Genomic DNA, 21,919 nt, shown 5'->3' on the forward strand with positions numbered 1-21,919 from the left:
GATGTTGCAGACAGAATAACGTTCACCACGGTGCCTCCACACTCTTTCACGAATACCAATCGAGCTGCACGGTGCTGGGCTGTGAGCACAGGTCCCACTAGAGGATGACGGGCCCTCGTGCCACCCTCATAGAGTCTGTTTCTGACAGTTTAGTCAGAAACATGCACACCAGTAGACCGCTGGAGGTCATTTTGGAGGGCTCAGGCAATGCTCCTCCTGTTCCTCCTCGCACAAAAAAGCAGATACTGGTCCTTCTGGTTCTTCTGATAGCACGGATGAATGTGCCATACTGGAGGAGCTGGACTACCTGTGCAACCTGAATGGGCTGCAGGGAGCACCTCATAATTCCAGTAGTGACAAGGACACTAGCAAAAGGCAAAACTAGAGAAGAATCAGTCAGGAAGGATAAGGAGAGAGCTATCGTCTGTGGCCACCACCTGCAAAACCATTCCCTTTTTGGGGTTGTCTTGCTGTTGCCTATCTCCGGTGCACCTGCTGTCACTTTCATTTGCACCAAAACAAGAGACAGTGATTCACAACCGCTTAGGCTTCCTAACTGTACAGATTAATATGCCTGAACTGTAACTGACTTGGTATTATGCTGTGATGATTACTTGTTCCCTTATTTTTTTGAGAGGTGTATTATAGAAGATAGCCTTGAGAATGCGGCCACAGAATTGCGGGAATCCGTGACTTTCAACACTTATGCAACCGAGTCGAGGTGACCAACAGCTCAATGTCTGGTTGGCACCATGGCTTAGATGTGCCATTCATGAAACTTGCGTTGATTCTTGAAGCCACTGGCATTGCTTCCCTCTCCAAGTCTGTGTAATAAGGAATTGGCAGGAGCCCACGAGTTGAAAATATCAGAGGACAGAATGCAAATGAAGTGTTCTGAGAAAAGCAAAGCGGCGAAAGGACATTTTCCCGTGTGCATGTAGATGGCCGACTTTGACACGGCTTGATGAAGTCTTGTGGATCCTACCACTGCTTAAGTGCACTACTACGCTTGCCTTCAGGGAGTTTCATGTCAAACATTCAAAAAACAGGACTCGAACTAGACGGATGAGCACCTAAGATCGGTCTTGGCCGATGTGGGGATCGAACCCAAGACCTTGGCGTTATTAGCACCACGCTCTAACCAACTGAGCTAACCGGCCATCAAAAGTAGTCTCTCTGCCAGGCATTTCCTCATGTTTATGTAATTTGGCTGCAAAATGCATTACACACAAGTGTGAAAAGAACACTTTTGCAATTCCTAGCATTGGTGATGCTATAAATCAATCTGTCAGGAGTGGGATTTGAACCCACGCCTCCATCAGGAGACCAGAAAACCCTTCTACACTCTTCAAGGGAACAACACCTTAAGTCTGGCAAATTAGACCACTCGGCCATTCTGAGAGGTTGTATACGTCCACCGCGAGATTATATACTGATCAAGAAAACTGCGGGAACACTTAAATCACACATCGGATCTCCGTGATCAAAATCTAGGAAACCTCAAGATCTTCACCGTACATTGCATATCTGTGGCCACCACCTGCAAAACCATTCCCTTTTTGGGGTTGTCTTGCTGTTGCCTATCTCCGGTGCACCTGCTGTCACTTTCATTTGCAGCAAAACAAGAGACAGTGATTCACAACCGCTTAGGCTTCCTAACTGTACAGATTAATATGCCTGAACTGTAACTGACTTGGTATTATGCTGTGATGATTACTTGTTCCCTTATTTTTTTGAGAGGTGTATTATAGAAGATAGCCTTGAGAATGCGGCCACAGAATTGCGGGAATCCGTGACTTTCAACACTTATGCAACCGAGTCGAGGTGACCAACAGCTTAGTGTCAGAAAATAAAAGAACACTTTTGCAATTCCTAGCATTGGTCATGCTATAAATCAGTCTGTCAGAAGTGGTATTTGAACCTACGCCTCCATCAGGAGACCAGAAAACTCTTCTACACTCTTCGAGAAAACAACTGCATTTCCGTCCTTGCACTCTCTCATTAATCCAATCTTGCCCAGTCAGCGAGAGAAGCCATGTACATGCTTTGCCTTCCTCTCCCTCTCCCTTCACTGCCAGTTCAGCGATGACATCTCAGAACTCTCTCACAGCTGACTTCTATGACATCACAGAGTGCATCAATTCCGTGGCTTCTCATCTGTCGCCACACTGTCAGGGTTGACTTTCTCACTCACTATGCCAAGCTTTCTCGGAAACACTGGAATACGTGGATGAGTTTGTACCACTTTTGGAGGTTTTGCCCACCTGGGGCGAGGCTGTGATCCAGCTGAAAAGCAATTCGGGCATGTGGGCAGCGAAAGATGTATCTGTGATGAAGAGAAACCCAGGTCGAAGATGTTTCCAATCAGCCCCATCGGTCCAGCCACAGACACACACACAGACAGCCACAAGCACAGACTGCCACAGACACACAGACAGCCACAGATAGACAGACAAACACACAGACAGTGTGCCTGACAAAAACTTTCCCTCACAGTCAAGTCAACATGAGTCGTATTATCTAAAAGAAGAACCCATCATTTCCTTTCATCTCTATATCAGAGAGAGCGATTAAAAAAACACATCTGTAAATGCTACTTGTACAAGCACGCTGAGATGCCCCATCATCAGTAGGCATGCTCTGTGGCGCAATGGATAGCGCGCTGGACTTTTAGTGAAAAGGGCAGTGGTCATTCAATGGTTGTGGGATCGAGTACCACCGGAGTCAGTGCTCACTTCATGACCCGGAGGCTTTTCTTGCCATCTTCAAGCGCACTGCCCGGTGTTGCGACTGGCCGGAGTCGGAGTGGGCGGTACGCCTGGCTCCCCTGCCACCCGAGTGCCCTAGACTACAAAAGTCTGAGGGACAGTGTCCTGGACCGGGTCGGTCTGATGTCGGACGGCCAGCGCCGAAAGCTCAGAAGCCTCCGGTTCGAACCTGGCTCCCGGTGCCTGCCACCGCTGGCTCAAGCCACGGAAGTTGCCGACCTGGTGGCCTTGGAGCAGTTCATCTGCCATCTCCCACGTCCAACCTGAAGGCTGGCACCAGGCTGGCAGAGAACCATCATTGCCCGGGACGATGCCACCTTCTGATGCCCGACGGCGGGCACCCTCCCTTCCATTCCCAAGACCCCCTCTGACCTGACTGTCCTGGATACCAGCATGTTGCCAAACACCACACCTAAACATGTTTCTCCCCGACCCACTTCCCCTTCTCGCCTTGCCTGTCCCAAAAACAAATCTGCCTCCTTAGCTCCTTCTTTTTCTCTCTCCCCCGGCAGTGTGTGGTCCCCTGGAAAAACCACGGTGACGTTGCGGGCAGCCTGGACATCGCCCGGCCGGGTGCTCGCTAGTGAAAACTATCTATCTAATATTAAGGATCATAGGCTCTCATCTGATTTGGCTGGGGCAGGTCACCTGTGTCGTGACAAGACCTTAAGCTGGATAATGGACCGATTCTTCTGGCCAGGCATCAAAAAGGAGGTAGAAAGATGGTGTGCTGCCTGTCCGGAGTGTCCGGACAATGTCAGCGACTAGGATCGCCGAGGAGCTGTTTAAGGTCTTCACTCGGGTGGGGATCCCAAAGGAAATCCTGACAGATCAGGGCTCTCCATTCATGTCACGCGTGATGCGAGACCTCTGTAGGCTGCTGGGGATAAAGTCCATCAGGACCTCAATCTATCATCCCCAGACAGACGCCCTATTGGAGCTCTTTAATAAAACCCTAAAGAACATGATCTGTAAGTTTGTGAGCACAGACGCTTGGGACTGGGACAAGTTATTGCCACCCCTGCTGTTCGCTGTACGCGAGGTGCCCCAGACGTCCACTGGCTTCTCTCCCTTCGAGCTGCTGTACGGGAGGCGGCTGAGGGGCATCCTCGACTTAATAAAGGAGGACTGGGAGGCGACCGCCCCCTCCCAGACCTCTATGGTACAGCACATCCTGGACCTGAGAGATCGGCTATCGGCACTGGGGAAACTTGCACAGTTGCATCTCTTACAGGCCCAGGAGCGACAACAGCGCATGTACAACAGGAGAGCCCGGTTACGATCGTTCACCCAAGGACAAGGTACTGGTGTTATTCCCAAATTCAACATCTAAACTGCTGGCTAAGTGGCAGGGACCCTTTTTGGTCACACGCCGCTTAGGGGATGTTGATTATGAGGTGTGTCGCCCAGATCGTCGGAGGTAAAAGCAGATCTATCATCTGAACATGCTGAAGAAGTGGCGAGAGCAGGAAGCATTGGGTGCTTTTAGTTCCCCCCACAATAAAGAGTCTGAAGCCGCTGTTTCTGAGGTTCGCACTGAACTCAATTTAACAAACGCCCATTTAACAAACGCCCAGAAACAGCACGTTTGCTCTTTATTGTGCCGCTTCCAGCATGTCTTTTCTCACCGACCCGTGCTCACACCTCTCATTGAACACCACATCCACACAGCACTGGACCACTGCGTGCGTGTCAAACCCTATCGCACCCCCTATTACAAAAAGTAGGCTGTCAATGAAGAGGTGCAGAAGATGTTGGAGCTGGGAGTCATTGAAAAGTCACAATCGGAATGGTGTAGCCCTATAGTCTTGGTGCCAAAGCCTGACGGCAGCACTAGATTCTGCGTTGATTATAGGGAGCTCAATGCAGTGTCTAGGTTTGATGCCTATCCGATGCCCCGTGTGGATGAGTTGCTGGATCGGCTGGGCGCTGCTCACGGAAAACCCGGGCAAGTGAACAGTTGGGAGGAGGGAGACCAAGTATCTGGGGTACCTCTTAGGAGGGGGGCAGGTACGGCCAGTCGTTGACAAGGTGACCGCTATTGCCTCCTGTCCGCCTCCTAAGTCCAAAAAGGAAGTTCGGCAGTTTTTGGGGTTTTCCGGGTATTATCGCCAGTTTCTGCCGGACTTTGCCACCCTGGCTTACCCCCTGACCGAACTGACGCGAAAAGGTGCTCCAGATACGGTCCAGTGGACGGAGCAGTGCCAGGTGGCTTTCCAGGCAATTAAGGACCGCCTCTGCCAACACCCTTTTTTTAAATGCCTTGACTTCTCTCTCCCTTTCATTCTACAGACCGACGCCTGAGAAGTTGGAGTGGGCACGGTCCTGTCCCAGAGTGTTGGGGGTCAGGAACACCCCGTCCTCTATCTAAGCAAACAATTATCGCCCAGGAGCGTAAATATAGCACCATTGAAAAGGAGTGTCTCGCTATAAAGTGGGCTGTGCCCTGTTTATTTAATCCCTCTCCCTCCCCGACGGAAGCAGCTAACCGACAAGAAGGTGGACTGAGTCTATTACCCCTGTCTGCCCGGAGCACCCCGATTGTGGACACTTTTTGCTTTTGCTTTTGATTTTGTTTTTGTTTTGTATCTCCGCCCTTTTTTGACATACCTGAACAAAATAAAGCCCGGACACAACCGAAACCGGAGACTCTCCCTCTCTCTCCCCGTTATTTGTGTCCGGCTTTCACAGTAGGCTATTCAAGAAGGGGGGCTCAAAGATGGCCAGATATAAATTTATCTATTTTATTTTATTTTATTTATTGTGCTTTGTTGGCACAGTGTTTAATGTTCAGTCTTAAATACATATTTTTTAATTGTAGTTTTGTAATTGATTTTGTCTTTGAAAAGGAAGACAAAATAATAAAAAGCACATTTTAGATTATTTAATTTATGCAATGGTGAAAAAATTGTCAAATTAACTGAAATGTAAAAAACAACAAACAAAAAAAACTATCAAAACAATCTGATGCATTTAAAAGAACAATAACGGTCAATGCATTTGACAAATAAAAAAAACATCAAAACATTCAAAAACAGTGAAACCAGTGCTATTTAGAAATAATTAATACAATCATTTCCATAATTTCTTTACGTACTGTTGGAAATATACCATCTGGCCCAGGTGATTTGTTTGTTTTTAATTCTGCTAGTCCCTTTACTACCTCCTCCTCATTTATCCTGATCTCTCTTAGGGTTTGACTGGACTGGTTGTTAACCTGTGGCATGTTATCTGTTTTTTCTTTAGTAAAAACCTCAATATCGTCAGCTCAGCATACCTTAGTATAACTTAATATAAGCAACAGAGACGCTGCTGTGAAGGAGCGCAATAGTCTCTATAGCCACTCTGTCACAGCCACCTCAATAAATACATCAATTCATTAATCACTGTATTGACTTCAACCATTTAAACACATGTAATGTTTTGCTTTATGCTAGGGGTGGCTAACCCTGGTCCTGGATTTGAGCCCCCACCTCCCCAGGGATCTGTATTGGCAAACTGCTGAGCTGATGATATTGACTGCAAAGGGGAATCTCTCTGGAATGGTCCATTATACAGGGGAGCTAAAGACCTCCAGGAAAGCACTAACCTGTGGCCCTGGGGCCCTGGGGTTTGTCTGCCTAACGCTCGTCCTCTGTTCTTTGGGTCTGCACTGGTTCTGGTCCTATCTGACCAACCTGTTCTGAATAGGGCAGTGGTTCTCGACCTGCGGCCCGTCACACATGGAAGTGCGGCCCACGATATGACACCCACATTTAACACTACAAGCGCAGAGCCGGTCAATTTGACCGTTTTGGTTATTCAAATTTGAATTATACTGTGTTCCAAAATACACTGCGCATATACCCATTCGTGACTATTCCTAACTATATGTATTAAACATGCCTACAGCGTTTTAGCTGCATAAACATGAAAATAAATAAGTTATAAACACATTTACCTAGAATAGCCAAAATCGGGTTATTTTGACTGGTCATTTAAATACATAATAACTCAAATATAACACATAATCCTGCCTTCCCTTTACAATAGAGTCAGTCTGGCACTCAAGTGGCGATCTCTACCTGTCTACAATCTTTCATGTGCTTGAAAAACACATGCATTTGTACAGCATTACAGGTGTTTTCTTATAACTGTAGTAAGATTGAGTGGATACAGTGATTACCCGCAAATCAACATGGATTTGAAACGGAGATTGAAGAGAGCTCGTTTTGGAAATTGGACAAGTAAAATCATGTTCTGTGAAATTGCAGTGTCTCACCACACAATAAGATGAGTTACAACAACCTCAACTTGAACAGAATTGTAAAACTTTAAATAACGTGCTCAGGTAACCACAAAACATATGTTCTATGAACGTTTTGTGTAATGCGCATGTGCCAAAACCATCACGTCATGATGACATACTACTTTACCGGAGTTGAACATTTTTTTGTATTAATTAGCATGGGATAAAGTTGCTGATCATGCAAGAAAAGATGAAGTAGCCCGCGTTTGAATGATTATAGATGGACTTTGTGGATTGCAAATAATGAAATTAATAGTCATTCTTCCTCAACTTTCATTACTTACAGTGGGGGAAAAAAGTATTTGATCCCCTGCTGATTTTGTACGTTTGCCCACTGACAAATAAATGATCAGTCTATAGTTTTAATGGTAGGTGTATTTTAGCAGTGAGAGACAGAATAACAACAAAAAAATCCAGAAAAATGCATTTCAAAAGTTATAAATTGATTTGCATGTTAATGACGGAAATAAGTATTTGACCCCTTCGACTTAGTACTTGGTGGCAAAACCCTTGTTGGCAATCACAGAGGTCAGACGTTTCTTGTAGTTGGCCACCAGGTTTGCACACATCTCAGGAGGGATTTTGTCCCACTCCTCTTTGCAGATCCTCTCCAAGTCATTAAGGTTTCGAGGCTGACGTTTGGCAACTCGAACCTTCAGCTCCCTCCACAGATTTTCTATGGGATTAAGGTCTGGAGACTGGCTAGGCCACTCCTTGACCTTAATGTGCTTCTTTTTGAGCCACTCCTGTGTGTTTTGGGTCATTGTCATGCTGGAATACCCATCCACGACCCATTTTCAATGCCCTGGCTGAGGGAAGGAGGTTCTCACCCAAGATTTGACGGTACATGGCCCCGTCCATTATCCCTTTGATGCGGTGCAGTTGTCCTGTCCCCTTAGCAGAAAAACACCCCCAAAGCATAATGTTTCCACCTCCATGTTTGATGGTGGGGATGGTGTTCTTGAGGTCATAGGCAGCATTGCTCCTCCTCCAAACACGGCGAGTTGAGTTGATGCCAAAGAGCTCGATTTTGGTCTCATCTGACCACAACACTTTCACCCAGTTCTCCTCTGAATCATTCAGATGTTCATTGGCAAACTTTAGATGGGCCTGTACATGTGCTTTCTTGAGAAGGGGGATCTTGCGGGCGCTGCAGGATTTCAGTCCTTCATGGCGTAGTGTGCTACCAATTGTTTTCTTGGTGACTATGGTCCCAGCTGCCTTGAGATCATTAACAAGATCCTCCCGTGTAGTTCTGGGCTGATTCCTCACCGTTCTCATGATCATTGAACTCCACGAGGTGAGATCTTGCATGGAGCCCCAGACCGAGGAAGACTGACAGTTATTTTGTGTTTCTTCCATTTGCGAATAATCGCACCAACTGTTGTCACCTTCTCACCAAGCTGCTTGGCGATGGTCTTGTAGCCCATTCCAGCCTTGTGTAGGTCTACAATCTTGTCCCTGACATCCTTGGACAGCTCTTTGGTCTTTGCCATGGTGGAGAGTTTGGAATCTGATTGATTGATTGCTTCTGTGGACAGGTGTCTTTTATACAGGTAACGAGCTGAGATTTAGGAGCGCTCCTAATGTCAGCTCATTACCTGTATAAAAGACACCTGGGAGCCAGAAATCTTGCTGATTGATAGGAGATCAAATACTTCTTTCCCTAATTAACATGCAAATCAATTTATAACTTTTTTGAAATGAGTTTTTCTGGATTTTTTTGTTGTTATTCTGTCTCTCACTGTTAAAATACACCTACCATTAAAATTATAGACTGATCATTTCTTTGTCAGTGGGCAAACGTACAAAATCAGCAGGGGATCAAATACTTTTTTCCCTCACTGTAAGTAATGAAAGTTGAGGAAGAATGACTATTTTGTCAATTAGACTTGGTTTATAGTTGTGAAAACTTGAAAAATTAAGTTCAATTAATATGTTTTTCAGTTGACTTAACTAAAAATTCTAAATGCTTATTAATTGATAGAGTACGTTGGCTCAATTTACTGCATGTTATTTCAACAGTGAGTGAACTTAACACTTCATGTTTGCTAAACTGAGTCAAAGCAACAAGATGACTTGACTAAGTCACGTTGCGTCAACAAATAATTTTTACAGTGTAGCGGTTACATTTATGATTTGAAGAAATGTGGCTTCATTTTTAGTAAGAGGCTCAACTGAGTGTAGGTCCTTGTTTTGTGAAAGTATGCCTCAAAGCTAACCATATTGTGACTGCAGTTCACCATTGGTCGTTTGAAAATATCAAATAGCATGTGCTCTCTCTGGTTGGTTCCCTGACTAATTGAGGTAGAAAGCAGTCGTTTGCCCTCTAAAACATTTCTACTACTGCTTCTGTAGTCTCAACTGGGCTTTCCCAGTCAATGTTAGGAAATCTAAAACCCCATTATAACAGCCACTATAGCCCAATTGAAAAATCGTTTAAAGTGGTAATGTTATCTCTGAATAACTAGTTGTGTGCAAGTTTCTATCAGCTACTTTCAGAGAACAAAAGTAGTGAGGGAGTTCAAGGGTGACGATCTCGAGTCATTGTACATTTTCCCTGCATGCTTTGAAGACACGCGATACTTATACTACACAATACTTCAGGTCCAAGTTCAGAACCGGACAGCCGTCTTTAGACTCTTTAATAAAGGCAACCTAAATTAATCAGTGGGCCGTAAGTCTGGGTGTCAAATAAGCACCTGGGCCACAACAGGAGCGTAGCCATGGGTGGGCCTGGGTGGGCCTGGTTGGGCCATGGCCCACCTACTTACCTCTCAGGTCCACCCAATCAGAGAGTGTAAAATTTCTCCCGCGTGTTAAAAAAACATTATAAATACAAGATTCTGAAGCAATAACGTGTTTCGGAAAATCACAGGCTTTATTCCAAAGCATGGGGGCTGGTTCTTTTCAAGTCTAATGGTTACATTTTGGCTAAGTTATGCACAAGCAGGTTATAACTGGCTGTGGTAAATGTTTTTTTACGTAGTGCATCACACCATGACAACTGAACAAATGTAGTTGTGAACGGAGTTCCTACAAATGGTGAAACAAAATTATTTGTTGAATTATTTCAAAAGACGAGAAGAGAACTATCAGAACAGCACATTACACAACCTGATAAATCACCAACTGCATCGGAAGAAACCAATATAAGCACTGCTTTGCATCCACAGGCCAGTGTTGAATTCGGTAAGGAAACATTTTACTGTCCCTCGGATTTATAAGGAATAGATGAGTCACCTACACGGCCAAAATTGCAGGCATTTGCTTTAATTTGTGTTAAATCCCAAAGTTTTTCATCACAGCGGTGGTATGAGAAGTATCGCTGGATGGAATACAGCATAGCCAGAAATGCAATTATCTGTAGATATGCAGGCATTTGTTCTGATTCCCACACCGAAGAAACATTCACTAAAAATGGTTTTAAAGATTTTAAGCATTTGAATCAGAGCCGTTCAAAACATGAAGCAAGCAATTGGTACTGTCCATCCGAAGGTTACAGACAAAGCCACACAGAAACATTTTTAATCGGTTAAATCGGGATTCCAGGAAGGCTTATTTGAGAGGAATTGTGATTAAAGCTGTGACTGACATTCTGATGTACTGCACAAAGCAGTGAATTCCAATCAGGGGTCTCAGAGAAGCTCTAAATAAAGGACATTTCTCTGAGCTATTTAAAGTAAACATGATAGTGAAATACAAACCTGTGTTGAAGAACTCCGCAAAAATGCAACACTATGAGCCCTGATACTCCAAAAGAGCTACTGCTTTACCATCACGCACACCTCATCACAGGGTACATTTCATGACCAGCATCAGTTCAGTATAGACCAGTGTCTCTATGGTTACCTTGTCCCAGTACAGACAAGTGTGTCTCTATGGCTATTATTATTATTATTATTATTATTATTATTATTATTATTATTATTATTATTATTATTATTTCTTGGCAGATGCCCTTATCCAGTGCTATACAAATTGCAAGAATACAGTTAAGGCATCAAATATTACAAATACAAATTTACATTGTACAAAGCAATTCAAAATATAATACATTTTACAACTTCCAATTTACACAGGTAAGTACAGTAAGTTAGGTCATACATCCTGGAACGTAAAAGCTAAGTGCTGTCAAGATGTAAGGTCACAGTCAAGGGTTACGGGAAAGGGAGCAAGGGGGAAATCAATCAATAATACAAGTATTAGTAACACAAGAAGCATGATCAAATGCTGTGAAGTGCTATCTTCCAGGGAATAAAAGGACTAATACGTAATATTACTAATGGTTACCTATGTAGAAGCCCCAGTATAGAACAGTGTCTCTATGGTTACCTATGTAGAAGCCCCAGTATAGAACAGTGTGTCTCTATGGTTACCTAATCCCAGTATAGACCAGTGTGTCTCTATGGTTAGCTATATAGAAGCCCCAGTACAGAACAGTGCGTCTCTGTGTGTAGAGTCACAAACACACAGAGGGAATTCTAGATGGGCAGGAACCAGAACCCTTGGATGATCTAGAGCTAGAGAGGGAGGATTCCCCTGTTGTGAGACGCTCCTAGAGATATAACAAGGGTACACTTCCAGTAAGCTTAATAGAAGGGTATTTACAAAAAATATGCAGTGTATTGTCATTATAGATCACAGACCCCTTAAAAGGTATCCTGAAATTGCCTTGAATGTTTTGATATATAACCTGTATTAATTCAGCAGGTTTTCAACAGGGGGGATACTGTAAGGGATACTACTTTGTTCAGAATACGGTATTGTTACATTAAGAACACCAGAGAGGTCTAATGTAATGGATGGCTTCGCAAACCAACTGAATTACTGAATCGCCTAACCTGCTGTCCAATCGGAATGTAGCTTTCTCGAGAAAAAGGGTGGGCTGTAGTTCGGGAAGAGTAGTCGCCATGATTAGTTGAGTGTGCAAATTGGAGCTGTGTAGTGTGCAGAGGAAATAAACATGTTTTTTATATGAAAACAATGAACTTTGTTTTTGAACACTGGCCTGGAATTGTGTATCTTTTCAAGTTTTTTTTTAGAAGAGACTGTTCTAGGTGCAAAGTGAACGGGACCCGTGTGACACGCAGTTAAGGAGAGCCCGCGTTGAACTAAGATGACTACAGTGAGATTTCCTGGACAAAGCTCGGGCAAAGGATAGCGCAGGGTGCACCTGCACCTGAGTTTTTGTCAAAAAGCATTGTGATCAGAGAAGGTAAAAAGGGAAAAACGCAAGTAAGCAGCAATAGCATTTTCTTTCTTTGAAGCATAGCATGACCATAGTTTTTCTATTGTATAAGTATCTTGGTGTAGGGGTGTCTCGTCTGTCCTGTAAGATTCAGGAGGGTAGGAATAGTTTAGTTATCCTCTCTGTTTACTTTTTGTGTGCCCCATTACTGTTAGTTCAGGTAGCCATTGTGAATTTAAATCTTGAACCCTACTTTGCCAAATTAGGTCACAGCTATACTTCGGTATGTAAAAAAATATATAACGCAGGATGGGCACATACCTCAAATTTGGGGGGTATAGGGACAAACTGTGTTGGGGGCGCGGACTTAGATCCTTTAGTTTCTCATCCATCCAAGATATCTAGCTTAGAACCCCTACAACAGCAGGACATTTACTAACTCCTCGTTACATATGGTTACCTATGTAGAAGCCCCAGTATAGACCTGATGCTGATGAAGTGAGGTCCGGGGGAGCTGGGGGGCTGCGAAAGTGAGGTCCGGTGGGGTCCAGGTTTCCTTCTTTGTTACCATCACTTAAGTTTACAAAGTGATCAAACACAAAGGCTTCTCTGACATTGTGAAAGTGTTTGTCCAAATCAGTAGGCAGTGGGTCCTCAGCCAGTCCAGGTTCAATCACAAAATTAGGGTTCTCAGTAAGAGTCCAAATCAAAAACGCAAGCAATCCTTAAAATATATATATATATATATTAACACAGTCAAAACCACCACAATCTTTCTACCCAACAAACAAGGAGAGCGAGGTAGGTCCTTATATAGTAAGTTTTAGAACAGTGGGTAATTTAAGATGGTTCTTGTGATATATCCTTCCCAACAAGAGCGCAGGACTAGGACACTGTCTTGTATGAGTGTCTGTTAGGTGGATGAGGAACTCATTGGCTGAGATTCAGATAATTATTACAAAATAAATTTTTCAGCACTTCCAAATCTCACAGCCACTGCAAATCTTGCAGCTGCTGTTTTATTTTTTCAGCAGTTGCACTTCAGGGCCACCGTAAGAAAGAAACTAGGTGTAACTCAAGTAACAGAAAGGTTGAGTACTTGTATGGTTTAAACGGGTCCACTGTGCCATCCTTAATGGACAAGTTTTCGGTCCAGAAATGTACCAGCTGAATGTCTCCATCCTGCCATCGGCTCCAGTGCGTCTCTTCAGTTTTCTGTGTCATTGTGCCCGCACCGTGTGAGTTCACCCGTGCACATGTTGCAGCAAACTCTCCAGTGTAAATTCAATGTAAAGTGCTCCTTTACTTTCCACGGGTGAAGCTGTTGCCTCTCTCAAGGTTTTTTCTAGTAGCTGCGCCCCAGGTAGACCCAAGTAATCGACGATTAATTACATTTTAAGATTTTATTCGATTTTAATCAACTTTATCGCTAAGTCGTTGGCAGCCCCGCTGTCGCTGAGTACTACTGTATCTGTAAGTGTGTTTTAATGACGAGGCGGCTAACGCCAGATGGTAGGTGATTGGATGTCGTACCAAATGTACCGCTGCAGCACTGGGTCATGAACGTCATTCACGGTTCTTGTAGTTTTCATTGCCTTCTCGGTTAATTGCGACAATCCACAACCGAACTACATTTCCCACATTTTCTAACGTAATAATGATTAGTGTAAAATATAATTATTATCAAAATCCTGTCAATGTAGTGTTTACTTATAGAGTTCAAATATTGTATATGCACTGTGCGCCCAAATTGTATTTCACACTCGCACAACATTATTTTCACTCACAAATTCGAGCATAACGCTCACACTGTAGAGCCCTGGGTTACCTATGTAGTAGCCCCATATAGACCAGTGTGTCTCTATGGTTACCTATGTAGTGGCCCCAGTATAGACCAGTGTGTCTCCATGGTTACCTATGTAGTAGCCCCAGTATAGACTAGTGTGTCTCTATAGTTACCTATGTAGTAGCCCCAGTATAGACCAGTGTGTCTCTATGTTTACCTATGTAGTAGCCCCAGTATAGACCAGTGTGTCTCCATGGTTACCTATGTAGTAGACCCAGTATAGACCAGTGTGTCAGGAAAAGAAAATTGTTGAAAATATTGTCAATTTGTATTATTTAAAACTGTAACAAACTTTGTTATTTCTTATTTAATTTGCACTCACTGTCACTCAATGTTTTGTCAATTTGCTGCATCATTCAGGCTTCTAAATGTGCTGTATTTGAACAATACCACTTAAAACACATGAAATACAGAGTATTCAAATTCCAGCTGCCATTTGGCCTGAACTGTAATACTCATTATTAAGAAGTCACACACATTGAGTGACATTGCCTTCAAGAATCAAAACATTTCATAAACATGGAACCATCGATCTTCATCGATTTTTACCAATCATTGTTTCATTATCAATTCACATCTGATTCATATACTCCTGAGCATTCTGAGGCACAACGTGAAAAGTAAATTTTAAAATCAAAAGTCATAGGCAGGACCATACTGGACTAGACCCAAAGAGAAACAGTTCCCACTGACTAGTGACTGACTAATGCAAGCCAGCTTGACTACTGTATAATTAACAGACTTCTCACTACGTTTGACACAACATTTGGCACAATGTGACAATTATAAGTCTAACTCTATAATACAGTCCATCTAATAGACCAGAGACACACTGGTCTATACTGGGGCTTCTACATAGGTAACCATAGAGACACACTGTTCTACTACAGAGGTCGATCTTAACGCGAGCCCGCTTGCCAATGGCTAGTGCAGCTCGCTGCGGGCCAGTACAGATTCTCTAGAACTAGTCCGTGTGGCTAGTGCATATTATCTTACGTTTTACAGCTGTTACGATTTAAATCCTCAGATTTTTCCTCGGTGCGCTATTCGGTGCGCTAGTTTCACGAATGCGTGCAACTGACAATGTGCCAGCGGTTGCGTTCGGTTTGTGTCCTCCAGCCTAACTCCGGTAGTATTTTATATAGAAATGTACTGGAAACGATCGCTACTAGCGCACGTCAAGATGTAATCGAATGTACCACTTGCAGCAGACAACAGAGGCAGTCTGTGGAGTGACCAGAGCATCATTAAACGTGAGTATAACCCTAAAACAAAGCCAAAAGACAAGAAAACGTGTGTATCAATCCTTAAATACAGTTGCATAGACCATAAATAAGCTACGTTAAAATACAAGTAAACGTATAGAGTGATATTGTGCAGTTAGGGATGGGCCATTTGGTATTGGGGGGGGGGTACTGGATTAAACTGAAGAAACCTTGTACATAAATCCTTTAACACAGTTGCATACACCATAAATAAGCAACACCGTATTTAAGTCAATATATAAGCAAACATATATGATATAGATAGTGATATTATGGAGCTAGGGATGGGCCATTTGGTTTGTTGGGCGCTCACTATGGGTCGACCCTGGAGAGCTGTGGTGCAGGTGAGCGTTTCTCTCTCCTTATTTCCCTTTCTTCCTTTTCACTCTCGTCCTTTCTTGTGTTTGGTTTCAGCGCAGGGCACACACCCTGATTTCCAGTAACCATTCTGAACCGTTTTATTTTATTTCTCCAGGTATGGTGAGGACAATGACACTTTTAAAGTGGAGAGTTTCCCCAGCAGCGGCGATGATGACAATAACTAAGGAAGTGACGAGTGCCACAGAGAAGGTGACGTCAGACTACCACTCGGGCTCCACCTCGGTCTAAGACAGCAGCACCTGGGATGCCCAGCACGCCCCCCCCGCCACCCCACACACACACATACACACACACACACACACACACACACAGTGTACCGGTACTGAGCCAGCACTGTCCCCAGTCCCCTGGATCCAGCGATAATATAGAGAGCACAGAATTCAAGTGAGAAAAGTAAATTCGGATAATTGTGAAAGTCTACAGAAGCCCCCGCACTGCGACTGTCTGTTTACTCTGATGGTGCTCAATTCATGTTGCCGTTCTAGACAAGCGGCCTGTGTCATTAATGCTGGCTGAACACGGCTGATCGTGGCACAGAGCGCCAGCAATTGTGAAAAGGCACATTAAATGGTTATGGTTCCTTTCATCGCTTAGCTGGCTTGCCCTGTGTGATAAATGTCTGAGCTTTTATCGAGATCATGTATTCTACAATTTATGACAGTTGAGCAATAACATATAAACTGTTTTGCAGGCGCCTGATTTTGTGTGCCAGCCTGTTCCAGCATGGCAGCAGCTACCCAGGAATAAGTGTGTTCTGTACATAGCGTAGTGCTTTGCCAAACATAGTGCATTGTTTCTCTGACAGCAGATGGTGAAAGTTATCTAATATGTAAACATTGGTACAGGATTAAGTTAGTAACTCAAAGGTGTTGCCCTTTGGGTCAGATTGCAACACAAGTGCAGGATACGCACTAAATTGCAGCCTAGTATATAATTTCCTGGGGGATTGTACACACCTGGGGCTTATACCAATCAATTAGCAACAAACAAATGATCCGGAGGTCCGATATAGAGCAGAGGAACAGCTTTCCAAAGCCCAGTGGGTCATAGGGAACATGTTGCCTTTGTGATTGAAAGATGCTTCTTAAATAATGCTCAATTTGCTCTGCTTGTGCAACCAATGCATATATTGTTAGAAAGTGAAATTGATACGCGGGATACTCATTTTGCTGCCCTTATCCTTGTAGAATTTGTAATTCGTGTTCAGATCCTTTATGGAGAAAAAAACATGACATTCAATGTGCATCAATTTACTCCTCTGGCCTCAAATGTCAATAATTGGGGAGCCCTGTGAGCACATTCTGCTTCTTATTTTTAAAATGGAAATGGAAAGCTTGTTAAGCTGTTGAGGTGCACCACTACACAGTTAATATGTTTATGCTGTCAAAGACTCTCCATTTAGCAATCTACACAACATTACTGAGAGGGTATCGAATTTCTGTAGCAAATTAACTGAACCACCAGTTTTTTTTTAAAAAGGAAAATTAATAAAATCGTCTTGAATGGTTCAAAAACTGTACTCCTTGGTTTAAGTACATTTGAAGAAAGAAAAGAATGAAATTATTAGAAGGGAAACCACAAAACTTGAGACAGGGGTGACAGGTAGCGGTGATCTGGGGAATCCATGCAGCAGGTCCGACAACGAGACACTTGGCACTGGCAGCACATGCTTTAGTGCTCTGGGAGTGTTTACAGCCTGTGAGTTTAACACTTCATGACCGACAGCTGCCCTTCATGCCAACACAATACACATCAACAATGACTTTCATCACCATGTTCATCTGGACACTATGCACTCAGGGTGGGAATTATTTTGATTTTATTATTTCCATTTTGTATGTATTTCTTTGTAATATCTAAACAGGCACACATCAAACTCATAGACCAAATCAGATTGTTTTCATGTATATTACATATATATGTAAGCATTATTTTTATTCTTCGTTTCCAGAATCCAGCGGACAGTATACTGTGACTCAGACTCCATCAGTGAAATCTGTTCAGCCAGGAGAGACATTCACTGTGACCTGTAAACCCAGCAGTGCAGTGTATATTAACAACATCCTACACTGAGACCAACAGAAAACTGATTTATTTTGCCACTACCCGTCAGTCTGGGATCCCCATTATAGTGTTGGGCTGTGGTGAATGAGGGCCCAGAGTGTGAGCCATCTCTGAGTGACTGTGCTACACTGCTCCACAATATCACAATATGTACTGCTGGTCATAGCAATACAACAATAACAATACCCTGCACACAACACATGCCCTTAATAAGCTCCTTCTCTGTCAGAGGGCAGCCTGAGACACGTCTTGGAATCCAGCATGACTTCACTATTGACAAATAGTACATAGATTAAAAAAAAAAAGTTTCTACCTACTTTAGTCAGCTAATGTGTCACCTCACCCCTTTCTAGAAAATAAAATGATATTTGTTACATCAGTAATACTTGCATATCATATGAAAGAGGGAGACTGGGACACAGATTAATCTGATTAGACATTAGTATTAAACTGGGATCTCTGACAGGGGTAAAAATAGAAGAAAACCAGGAAAGTGTCCCACCCCTATCAAGTCCCACCTGTGTTCACAGCTCCCAACTCATCTAACTTTCTGTGACAGGATTTGGATGAAGGAAGCTGCTCTGCATACCTGTCCTCCCCGAGGTAACTGGATTTAAACTGCATTTTAGGTAACTTTTGTTTAATCATGCTGACAATGGATTTTATGTATTTTTTTCTTTGTTTTTATCCATCTTTAAACTATTGTTATATTATGATTTGTAACGTACAATAGTTTTAAAAGTCATCTGTCTAATTGCCACTTGGTGAACGGGTAGTTGGGGTTTCTTATTTGAATGGTTTCTTTTTTGGAGTTGAGTTGTTACAATGATCACGATTTGTTTTCACATTTAGAGTTTGGTTTGTAGTGTGGTTTATTTGTTTATTTTACTTCACTAACCCCAGTTCGCCTGTGGCATTTAAGATGAATAATTATTGAATCGTTTATTGCATATCCTGCTTTTATTCTTGGATTTTTGCTTGTAATAAACTGTTAAACATTTTGTACAATTTATTCCGGTCTCTGCTTACTTTTATTTGATTAAAAAGATCTTGTAGGGGGAAACCTGAGTTGTGCGCATTATATCTAAAACTATTTGGGCGAAACGAGTGGCATGGTCAGTAATTTAGCCAAGGGTAGAGTGTACACATCAGCCACCTGGTTACAATTATTATGATGCACAAGACAATATGAATTATTGTGAAAAAAAAAATATATAGAGAGAGTCTGCCCATGATGACATCTGTCTAGGTCACTCACAGCAATAATTGCCCTCATAGAAATCTTGCACAGCGTCAGGGGTGGCGGCGGGGTATGGCTTGGTTAGGCTACAGCCCCACTTTAGCACCACCATGGAACAACCAAGAATATCACCGAGCAGAATAAGTGCCAGCCAGTTCCATTTGTGTCACTGCGTCATTGCAGCGTGAAACTGCGGACGTTAGCATGCAGTGTAGTGATGCAGCGCATCACACATTACACTGATCTGAGTAAAATTAGTTAACGCTAGCTAGCTATGTAAGTTGGTAAATTGGAACATTGTTAGCATTATTATGGATCGATCCAACCACGACAACCGGCAGATTGTGCTCCTTTGAAAACGTAAATGCCGAGTTTGAATATATTTTAAATAATAGGGTCGATTTGGAAACTGTGCTGACTTTGTCGTGTTTTGTGTGGCCTCGGCGGCCACCTCTTGTGCTCCGTTAATTACTGTAGCGCTCTCTCTCTCTCTATCTGTCTCTCTCTGTGTCTCTCTATATCTTTCTTTGTGTGCGTCTGTGTGAGGGGAGTGTGATGCGTGATGTACAATCCGCTGGGTTTGCCAGACAATGTGAACGACTTTAAATAGCATGCATAATAATTATTGCCTGAACTCAGTAGTAGTGACCGTCCATGTCTGTTGCTCTCGATGTAATTTTGCGTGTGAAAAAAGGAGTCAGTGCAATCGTCTAACCCAGTGGTTTTCAAACCGGTCCTGGAGTACCCCCTGCCCTGCTGGTTTTTGTTCCAACTGCAGCGTACATTTTGTTGTCTCAAATTTGCATAGTAGTTATGCTAATCAAATATAATTTTGCTTAGCAACACGAGTTGCTTGATTAGCAACTTAAATTGGTCTACCAATTATCAAAAGTGGTGATTATTTGTTCTCACACAAACCCGCAGCGCAGCCAAGTACTCGGATATGGGCGTGTCTGGTGTAATTGGAAAGCTACAGCCCTGCCCTGTATGAGTGACAGACCCGCTGGCCAATGAGGGACGGGATTCGGGTAACAGGGCACGGAGTGCGGGCCGCCTCTCGGGCGTCACAATAAAATAAAAAAAATACGCGTATCTTAAAGGGGAGGTACCTCAGCATTGCTTATACGCATTTTCGATGCTTGATTTGGGACGGAAAAACGTATTTTAATGCATTGCAGAATCAGCGAATCGATGAAGAAAATACATCGCAAATGGAGGTGAATTTGTCTCACATTTTGCGATGTGAACCCTGACAAAATGTTCACTGCAACTGAGGTCTTAAATTGCTTAATTGAATCCTTAATTGACCTAACAAAGCAATATACCATTCAATTAAGTAATTAAAACCTAAATTGGAACAAAAACCAGCAGGGCAGGGGGTACTCCAGGACCGGTTTGAAAACCCATGATCTAACCCATAGCAGCCTAATGCGTGGTATTTCTAGCTACTGGGAAGGGTGCTATTTTATTGTGTATGTATTCACACTGAAATTCAGACGTTGCATTACGGGTTCGCCATCCCTGCCATAGTGTGTGTGTGTGTGTGTGTGTGTGTGTGTGTGTGTGTCAGTCCGACAGAGCAGAGCAGCGGCTGCAGCTGCGTGATTTCCAATGACACCGACACGTTCAAAAGAACCGTAACGTCGGAGCTCATCAATACTACAGTCTTTAATCATTTAGCACCGGGGCCCGTTTAATACCGGGTTGGTACACAGCCCTTCTCATGGCCAGTGAAGCAGTGTTTTTTTTTCTTATCTAGTGAAGTGAATGTGCTAACGTTACTTAAAGGTTAAGCTTTCTAGCTGACGTTTTATTTGCGAGTCTACCAGCTCCTCACTTTTGCCATGTTCAGCTTCGCCTATCATACCTGGTGTTCATGCCTTGCAAGAAATGTGGCCATTGCCTCTCTGCTTCTTTCGATTCCTTTTCCTCTCTGTCCCCTGATTTTTGCCTTTGGTGAGGCATTTTGACTCGCTAGTCAGTTTCCGCTTTGCTGAGCTGCAAAATGCACATCAGTGTGTTCCGCACATCTGACTGGCCAAGTGTTTCGACCGCACCATTTTCACAATAACAGCGGGGGAGTGGGGTATCAGATGTCCCACTGCGTGAGGCTTCCTCTAGTTCAACTGCGTGTTGAGCTTTCTTTTCATACTTTCCCTACCATGGAAGATACTCTCAAAAAGTGGATACAAAATATTTGGTGTGAGCAGTTCAGCATAACCCCTCATACTATCGTCTGCAGTCGCCACTTTCAAGAGGAAGATATGAGTGAGCCTAAGCTCCAGGCTAAACGGTCCCGAATTAATAAATTGGACAGTTTACTGTACAACCATGATAATAAGAAATCAATTCTGTACAACATGAAAAACAGGACAAAAATCATTTCACTGATTCTAGGATTTTGAAAATGGGGCGGGGGCCATAAGGAGGCCATGATTATTACAGAGAGGTCTGCTAGGGGGGTCTGGGGGCATGCTTTTAAAATTGGTTTTAAAAACTCAGTTTGTAAGTCAAGATTGAAGCAAATTACAAGGATAAGCTGGGCTATTCATAACAATCCAGCATTAATGTACCACCATATTTGCTACCATTTGCTAGTGACAAATGTATTTTAAAATGAACACAATAGACAACGGTGATGCCTTCTTGCCATGAACACAAGACAATACAGACAACTTTTCCACCCGCCTCACCCCCAAAAGTGCTTCAATATGGACACATTCCTTGAGCATGTGTTCAGTGCAAGAGGGAATGGTATTAGTGAACAAAATAGGGTCCCCTTAATATGCAAAAATAAAGAAAATGCCTGACTGGAGAGAATGGGTACACAACTCCCCCCAACATCACTAGAATGCATCTTTAACACTGTATGTTAA

The 21,919-nt window shown here is 43.2% G+C and overlaps 1 non-coding gene across 1 annotated transcript; it reads right to left on the reverse strand.

The window, feature by feature from the left end:
• Nucleotides 1–1,086: 1,086 nt before the first annotated feature.
• trnai-aau (transfer RNA isoleucine (anticodon AAU)) lies at nucleotides 1,087–1,160 on the reverse strand. Its single transcript has one exon. It is a non-coding gene; the product is annotated as a tRNA-Ile (tRNA).
• Nucleotides 1,161–21,919: the final 20,759 nt, after the last annotated feature.

The sequence above is a fragment of the Amia ocellicauda genome, chromosome 12, assembly GCF_036373705.1.
Source record: "Amia ocellicauda isolate fAmiCal2 chromosome 12, fAmiCal2.hap1, whole genome shotgun sequence".
Classification (NCBI taxonomy): Eukaryota; Metazoa; Chordata; class Actinopteri; order Amiiformes; family Amiidae; genus Amia; species Amia ocellicauda.